The sequence below is a fragment of the Apteryx mantelli genome, chromosome 2 (genome assembly GCF_036417845.1).
Source record: "Apteryx mantelli isolate bAptMan1 chromosome 2, bAptMan1.hap1, whole genome shotgun sequence".
In the NCBI taxonomy this organism is placed as follows: Eukaryota; Metazoa; Chordata; class Aves; order Apterygiformes; family Apterygidae; genus Apteryx; species Apteryx mantelli.
Window position 1 is genome coordinate 22,179,346 of NC_089979.1, and position 8,912 is coordinate 22,188,257.

Below are 8,912 nucleotides of genomic sequence, written 5' to 3' on the forward strand. Positions count from 1 at the left end.
AGAGAGAAACTTCAACAAAAGGAAAGTTTTAAAGAGAAAGGTTTGATTTTTCCTCTTTATTTTTTTTCCCCCAATAGGACAAAACACCTTCATGATATACTTTGATCTGCACAATTTTGACTAGGTTATTTTCAGAGCATAGAAGGCCCTTCTTTCTTTGTAAAAGTGAAAAGATTGCACTTACCACCCCTGGAAACAAGTGTGGGGTTCATATTTCACCCAGAGTTTGTAAGTAAATAGGTTCACTTATGTAGCCAGTATTTCTATCCACCAACTTAAAAAGAGCTTTTTTAAAGCTGTTTGTTAGGAATAGTCCACTGCAGGTCACCTATGGTTAGAGAAAGTGGATGTATGCCATATATGACCAGACAATAAACTGCTCTTCCATATGCCATCATTTTGATTGGTGCAAAGCAAGTGTAAAAAGCCACAGAATATTTCTGCACCTGTTTCCTGCCCTTTCACAGGCTATAATTGTCACTGTGGTTTGGAAACAAAACCAAAGAGGGAAGCTATGATTTTAAAGTAGCGCAATATGAGGGAAACATTCAGTGTGGCAACAGGGGTCTGTTTTGCCTGCTGTGCTATAGAGGAACGAATATGTTGCTGTGCCATTATGAAACACTTGTAGAGTCAACATATCTGTGACAAAGCTCACCACTTTGTGGTCTGGAAGAGGATGTCTGCTTTACCAAGAGGAGAAAAGAAGGAAAATCTGATCAACTGAGGGGACAAACCATGGAGTGAAGGAGTTCCTCCTTTCTCAGTGCTCCAAAAGACAAACATGTGGCAAGGGGTGATAAAGACACTTGATATCAAGATCTCTCAGAGGAGAGGACAAGTACTCTTGAACATTAGAAGAAGGACGTGCTTGGAAGGAGACCAACCAGCCTGTCTATAATAGGTCTTTGCTTTCAGTAGAACTCAGGAAACAGGTTAACTTGCTTGTTCATGTTCACTACTGAGGTATGTAGATTGTACTGTATTAAATCCCACTGAAGTCTCTTTAAGGTACAGATTACCACAGAAACATGATTTTTCATCTTCTGGGACTTTTTTATTGTTAAATTTAAGTTTAGCCATTACTGGCGCAACTAGTCTCACTACTGCAGCAGTAGTTGCAGTAGTCTTATTACTGCAACATGCTTTTCTGCATTTCCACAACTGGGAAATTAAGGTTTACAGAGAAGTGCTCAAACTTATTGTGAAATTTTTTAATTCATGGGGATTAAATCTGAATACATTATTACATGTTGCAGCTCTGATGCACCTTTAATTCTTTCACAAACCTGATTTTAAGCCAAGAGAGCCTCCTGTACAGGAAGTAATCTGCTCATCAGCCTTCTGAACTGGAGAGGCTTGTGCCTAAATAGACCTCTTTCAGTGCAGAGCAGACCAAAATTACTACTATAGCAAGGTGATTTAAACTTACAGTTGACCCTTATGCCTACTCAGGGGAGTGCCAAACAGGGCTGCACTTAGAGAGGTTTTCAGAAGCCCTGGATCTTGAATGCCTGAGCTCTTTGGTAACCCCCTGCTGTTAATAAGTACATAGAAAAATCACCTAATCATGTAAACAGAAGTCTCTCTACCATTGTAGCATGATCTAACACTGAAATATGCACCCCAAAATATGGGGATAACTTTTCTTATAAATATTGGCTGTAGGCTGCAAGCTGGCTTAGCAGTCATACAAGACATGCTGCATTGCTTGAACATCTCTAGAAAGGGGTAGCAATTTTAAAGGGATTATTCCCAGGTCTCACCTCAGACATCACTCTTCAGCCCAAGTGAAAATGCAACCAGGCTTCAAGAAAACAAGGATTATGTTATGAGATATTAAGATATCAATTAAGTAGTGAGACAGATCAAAGATATTCCTTTATTTTCACTTCCCAAGCTATTATTAGCTGGCCAATGCAGACTAGCTTCCTGCAAAAACACTTTTGCAACAATTGGACAACAATCAAGAGATAAATCTGGAGGCCATCTAGCTTGCACTTCTCAAGATAGATTCAGCATGCAGCAGGAGTCCTTCAAAAAAGTCAATCCATCTAAAGCCACGGACCTTTTAGGAGAGACTCTAAGTGAAACTAATCTTCTAGAGCTGTTGTGTCCCATAGTACTTCTGTTCTGGCTCCCCTCATCTAATTCTTAACATTAGCATGCCAATCAGATATTCTCAGAGAGCACTTTATTAATCTTTGTCCTTTATGAAGTCTTGGTTTTAGCCGTATTGTATCATGCTAAATGATGATATGAGCCCAGGATCCTATCAAGGACTCTTTGTCCTCCATGGAGTACACACAGCCCAGCAACTTGGAGTCTTCAGAGACTGACAAAATGGTCATTGTGATTCCCTTTACCGTTCAGGAGAGAGGAGAAGGGGAAATGTACACAAAAAGAAGAGTAGATCACCCACACTTTAGTCCCCTCCCTGTGACAAACTCTGAGGCAGTTTCACACATGAAGTTGGGTGCATGCACTGCAGCAGATGTAGACACACTCTCACTTCTCACCATGGATCTCAGTCTCTCCTGTGTGACACCAGGCATGCTCTGGTGGAAAGCATCCAGGAGTTAGCAGCTCAAATTCCATCACTGAGAGAGATTTTGGCTGCTGCATGCAGAGTGAACCATGAATGAGACCTCGACACAAGCCCCTAGTCTCTTGCCCATCTCTACACCCTTTGCAGGAAGTTTACCCCGATCTAAGTTTACTCACTAGCTATAATTCAGCAGACTTGTAGTTTTTATGCTGGGGACTGAAGAAAAATGAAATAGGAACACTCAGAACTGGAGAGTCTGAGAGGAATAGCAGTGCAAATATAGCACATCCATTATGTTTGATTTAGATTTTGTTGTTATTTATATTTAAAGGAATTTCATTAGGTTATTCCACACCTGGAAGACTCTCTTTATTGTTTGATGAAAATAAATTATTAAGCCTTATTCTTTTTAATAGAGACTGGGAAAGGAAGATAAAAAAAAACAGGAAATAGAAAATAATTATACCCTTACCAAATGCATTTTACAAAAAGTAAGCAACATGTACTCTCCTAATGCCCTGTAGTCGGGTAAGGACTCTACCAGCAGTTCTTGGTATGGGGAGTCATCACGCCACACTGGGTATCAAAGCTAGAAGCCAATTTGATGCAGGAGGGTTGAACAAAAACTTTAGGGACACCAGTTTATACTGAAGTCCTTTCCTCATTTTTTACTGAAGAACAGTAAATAAAATTCCCAGATAACTTCAGTCAGTTTTTCTGAATAAAGAATGAAGGGTGTTTTGCCACAGGTCTGTTTTATGATTTATGGAACTGCTCAGCTGAGTATGACTGGCAGAACAGGTCTCATAGGAAGTGCTTAATGGTAGGGAAGCCTGAATCCTTACAGTTTCCTTAGCAAGTGAGAAAATGATTAATATTTTAATTTTGTCACTGATTAAGCATAAAATTCTAAGTGAAACAGACTGTCTTGATGTTGTTTCCTTGCTCATAGATGTTTCCATGCGTAGCTTTGTTCATTTTTACTGCCGTGCCAATGATGTTCATCAAATGCTTTTCTACTGCTGCCTTTTTCTCAGAACCTCTGCCAAATCATACACTGTTTTCTTCTTTCAGTGTTTACAGACAGTTTAAGAGTCCAAAAAATGTAGTCCCTGTAATATACACACAAAAGTAAAAAGAAAGAGAGGAATAACAATCTCTTGACTGCTTTGATGGCAAAAAAAATCTGTACAAGTATGAGGTTTTTTTTTTTTTTTTTTTTTTTGCTTTTACATTTCAAAAATGTGATGACTTAACTGCAAGGTATTTTGCCATGAATTGGAGTCCTATCTTTCTAGTTTTGGAGCTGGCTTTCCAAACAAGCTTGTACAATTCACCCAGTATCTGGGAGTAGGGGATCCCCCAGACCCTGGCTTCTAGATGATCCTTCCCCATATTCTTTTCTTTCTGTCATCAAGAACCAGATGGAGATACTTACTGAATTATTATTAACAGAATAGTTACGCAAAGGACTTGCCCGTGGAACTTGGGGAAGGAAGAGGAAAAGAGGAGGAGGAAGGGGAAGAGGGTGTTTATCTGTGGAAAGTACTTCATTACACCAAAGACGCTTCTCTGGTTGCTATTTCTGAAGTACGAAACCAAAGCAAAGACTTGTATTTGGGCCCATATGCCTGGCTGAAAACAGTACAGCTGCCAAAAAATTAGGCCATCCCGGGAAACCCTTTTACGAAGCAGTACCCCCCATATACAATTGTTTTCTTGTTACTCAGTAAGTTCGGCAGAAGGAACTGGGCACTGACTGAAAGAGAGAAAAAAGTCTCAAATAAAAGGGAGAAGCAACAAAATAGCCTTTATTCAAAGGCTATTATACACATTTTTGCCCAGGTGCAAAACCCCTCCTGTTGGAAAGAGAACACAAAGCTCACTTGTTTCTTTCCAAAGAGCTGTGTTGGTCCAGGTGGATATTAATGGAATAACAGTAGTAGAGCTGGGGGCAGATGGGGGGGGGGGGCAAAGTGGTGCAGAGCCATAGCAGAGACAAAAGCAACTCGAAACTTATGCAGAGAAGAGGAGAGGCCCATGCTGGCATTAATTTAAATAAGGGATGATGAAGTAATATGATCAGAGCAATAGAAAATCATTATCCCAACAATGCAATTCCCACTAACACTAGTAAATGCTATATAGTGTATAAAATAGTCACCATCTGGAAAATTGAAAGGTGATTGTCTTACCCCATGAATGTAATATAATTGAAGATGTGCTGACCGGATTTAAATTTGTGCAAGTATCATCAGAGAGTAATCATACCCTTCTCCTGTACGGCTTTGCTTGAATTTGCTTTTCTTTTGGAAACAAAGCAAAGCTTTAACTTTATTTGTTACAACTGTAGAGGCAGCAGAACTAGCCAGTATTTACTCTCTCTCACGAATTATTAGTAAGTTATCAGCAGATTTCCAACTGTGGACGTTTAACTGGTGATGATGCAGGGACAGAAGGAGCGCCTGTGGGCTGTAAGATTTACAATGAAATACACAGCTCTGGTATCTGTCCCAGTGATGTATTACATTGGCTGTGGTGGATATTCACCATTTTACACCAGTACATTTCAGTGAGATGTCGTGAGGGTCCCCATCCCTAATATCTTAATTAGAATTAAGAAAATTTATTTGGATTCAGTCATCACTTACAACATCACGGATCTAGATTAAAATCAGCATTAAATTTACATCAACAAGAGAATGAGTGACCAAGAGCATTTGGCCTTTTTAAGAAAGTCACTGCCCTTACTGGTGACATTTTGCTTATAAAATGAACATTTTTAAGGTGAATTTTCCCACAATGAGATTTTTTTCTGCAAAGTCTTTTTGTTTTTTTTTCAGAACATAATGATATCTTTACATGAGGTTAATTAATTAATGAATTTCATTATTTAATAACTTCATAAGTTGTGTCATTGTGCTTGTTGAGCAATGAACAAATTAACTCTGCAAATACGTTTCAAATACACTGATGTCTCTGAAGTATGGGCATCTGTAACCGTTCACATCAATACATTAACATTCAGTGATCAGACCCAGAGCAAAAATGTTAATATTATCCTTCCCACAAGATTTTCCATTGGCAGAAGGAGTAGAAGAATGTGGCTACTAATTTACCAGCCCTAAAATTAATTTCTAAATATTATTGTCTCCACTGAAACTCTCAAAATAGCTGGTAAATACTTTTGCTGTTGCACCACTCAAATTATTTTTAGCTGGTCAACAATCAGAATTCTTAGGGAAATTCTGACTTTTTGAAAGTTCTGATTCCAAGTGGGGAAAAAAAAAACTTTTTAAAGTTTCTTAAAACACAAGATTCTGGAGGAGATACTGTTTCAGGAAAATCAAAATGTATTATCCTAAGAGAATTAACTAATAAAAAGCTTTGAGTTTCAAACTCTTTATTCTGAAAAGGATAATAAAAAGGATAAATTAATCATATGACATTTTTAAAATGCTTTTTCAATTCCTTCATCATTAAATTTTGTGAAAATCAAATCCTTTTTTTTTTCAGAATGCTGCTTTTAACATTCATTGCCCCAAATGAATGTTAAACTCATTTCCCAAAGGAAAAAATTTCCTACAGGAAATTTCTGACCTTCTTTAATATTATCCTTTATTTTCTATACTGTGTTCATCTGAAACTCAATTATACAAGTGCTGAACACAGAAACCTCTACCACCACCACCACCACTACCACTTTTTCTAGGTATGATTCTCTAACTCCATCTGCCAATACAGTAGTGTATTACAGCACAGACATTACAGCTCTATGTATATAGCATTTGTTATATTAAAGATTGTCTAAGAGTTAAAAATGATACAAAACTTTACCAGTAAATGCTGTAAATCTATAATATACCCTAACTTTAAATCTAGTTATGTATCTGTTGGAAGTGAGTGCTAACTAAATGAGGCCCTTCTGCTGAGACAATCGGAGAGAAATGGGTAGATTTTGAAGAGAAGCTTAACTAAAAAATTAGGAAGGAGGAATAGGGCTAGGAGTTGCAAAACAAGCACACAGTATCTTAATTAACAGGAAAAGCTTTCCAAAGAATTGATGTACTTGAAACGTTGAAAAACGTAATTGGTTCTCTTTAGGGCAATATAGAATTAGAAAGAGGATAAAATAGTATTAGAGAGCTGTAGTGTCATTTCACTGTCTGCTCTTACAAATGAAGTGGGTGGAGATTTCCTTTCGCTGGATATTCATTTTCCTGAAGACAGTGAAAAGAAATAATGTTCAGGTATAGATATATAGATACCTATATATATAAACAGCTATAGATCAGCTGGGCCCAACAGAGTCACAGGAAGTCAAAGCAAAAGATTTGTGGGTAGGAAGCTGCCAAAGGTCCCCACTGATAAGTATTCGCCAGGCTCCTCTGGGCAGATTCTGTCACAACATCTGTTGTTCCTGAAGGACAGGAAAAGACAACTGTGAAAGAAATACCAGCACAAGAATCAAGGCTCTTTTGTCAGAGATTGCAGGCGTTTATTACCAAACACGCACATGGAAATCTGCCCTTTGGCACAAAGATGTGATTAGGCAGAGTACACGCACTGCAAGCAGCACTGCTTACCTGCCAAAGGGGGATGCAAGAGCAAACACTGGCTGAATGACACTGCGATTATGAAAGGGAGACTGACACACATGGCACCTCGTAATAAATAGTGTGCGTTGTCCCAGGGCGGAAGAGAAGATGCACGTTCTCTTTGCAGCACTGGTGCTGCACGAATTCAGCGAGATGGGTAAGATCTGGCCATAGCAGAGAGCCCTGGGTCTTAATCCCCTGCAGACACATCTTCACCCTTAATTTAGATAGTCCAGAATTAGCAGAGGGAGCAAAGGGCATAAAGTTATTTTGAGGCTTCCACTGATGTTCTTCTGCTAAGAGCTGCTTTAGCAATTTAAAATGACTTAGATATAATTTGCTTTCCTTTCAGCTGCCTATACATCCCTCCTTGTCAACAGCATAAAGCAAGAAAAGACAGTGAATCTACATTGTTAATTAAAGCTACACTGAGAATTAAGGACTGTGCCTCAAATGGCCACCCATTTTATTGCTACATGCAAGAACCAAGGAGCACAGTGCGGATAGTTTTAATGTAAGCTACAAAACGTGAAAAGGTAGCTTATATAACTTGTCTGCCAACTTTCCTTAAATTCAGTGTAGACATTCCTCTGATGTGTGCCACCTTCCAGGCAGATGCCTGTCTTTTGCATCCGACAGCTGAGCAAGCAGGCAGCATGCTCAGTACAAGGGTGGCTCCAGCTGTCCTGCAGATTATGAAGCAAGCAGGTTTGCAGGAAGGAAGCTGGAGCAGAGCGATATGCCTGCAGACACAGCTGAAGGGAGAGAATCCTCTTGACCAAGGTCCTGGGGCTGTGAGGATTTTATCTGTTATAAATGAAGGAAACATCAGCTGGGGTCTTGCAAATGTAAAAAACAAAAAGTGAGCACAAATACAGCTGCCACACCTCCACAAACTTTCTCATCCATACCAGGGGGTTCAGACATTAAATCCCCTCTCAGCCAAAAAAATGGAATTGTCTAAGAACATTCATATTGACAAATCAAGTGGTTACTAAATACAGATAGGTAAAAGATGAAATCTGGCACTTCCTCCCTTTTCTTTGCATGGTGTCCATCATAGACTTTCTTATTACATTCACTGGAATTAAAGCTCTTAATCTTTCATGATAATTCGATCACCTTCTACCTTGAGAGACACAATCAGGACCCAACAGCTTCTGAGTTATTAAGGATGACCAGCTTAACCACAGTGTTACTAAGAAGAGAGAAGCATCTAAGAGCATGAGCCAGCTTTTATAAGCATTGCACATGCTTGTCTTCAAACAGCCAGAGCAGAGAGTATTCTTATGTAAGCTCTTTCCTTGCTCTGGTTTGTGGTGTGTATAATGCCTGAGAAATTGTTTGATGGTCCATTAGCAGGTATCTTGGGTCATAATCCTGTCCCCTGCTTTGGTGGTTTAGTTTAGCCAAATATACCACAAATACTTCTAACCTGTGTTAACTCTAGAGTTCTTATCTGTGAGAAAGACTTAACGTGGGCAAAGCTTATTGTGCAGATGGAGTCTGTAAATGTATGCATTTTCTTTCCTCTGCTCTGATCTAAGCTTTTCATATGCTTCCAATTGCAGAAGTTTAAATGCAAAATGGAGGGAAAGAAAACAAGGATATAAGATGGGAACCAGATGTGACTGGTAAACCACTTTCTGTGCACCACAACCTCTTAAAGACTAAATAAAACTGCTGAATATGTCATGCAGATGGGAATAGGAGACTAGCTTTGCACAGCTTTAAATCTCTTGTTTTAATGACTTGGTAGATAAGAT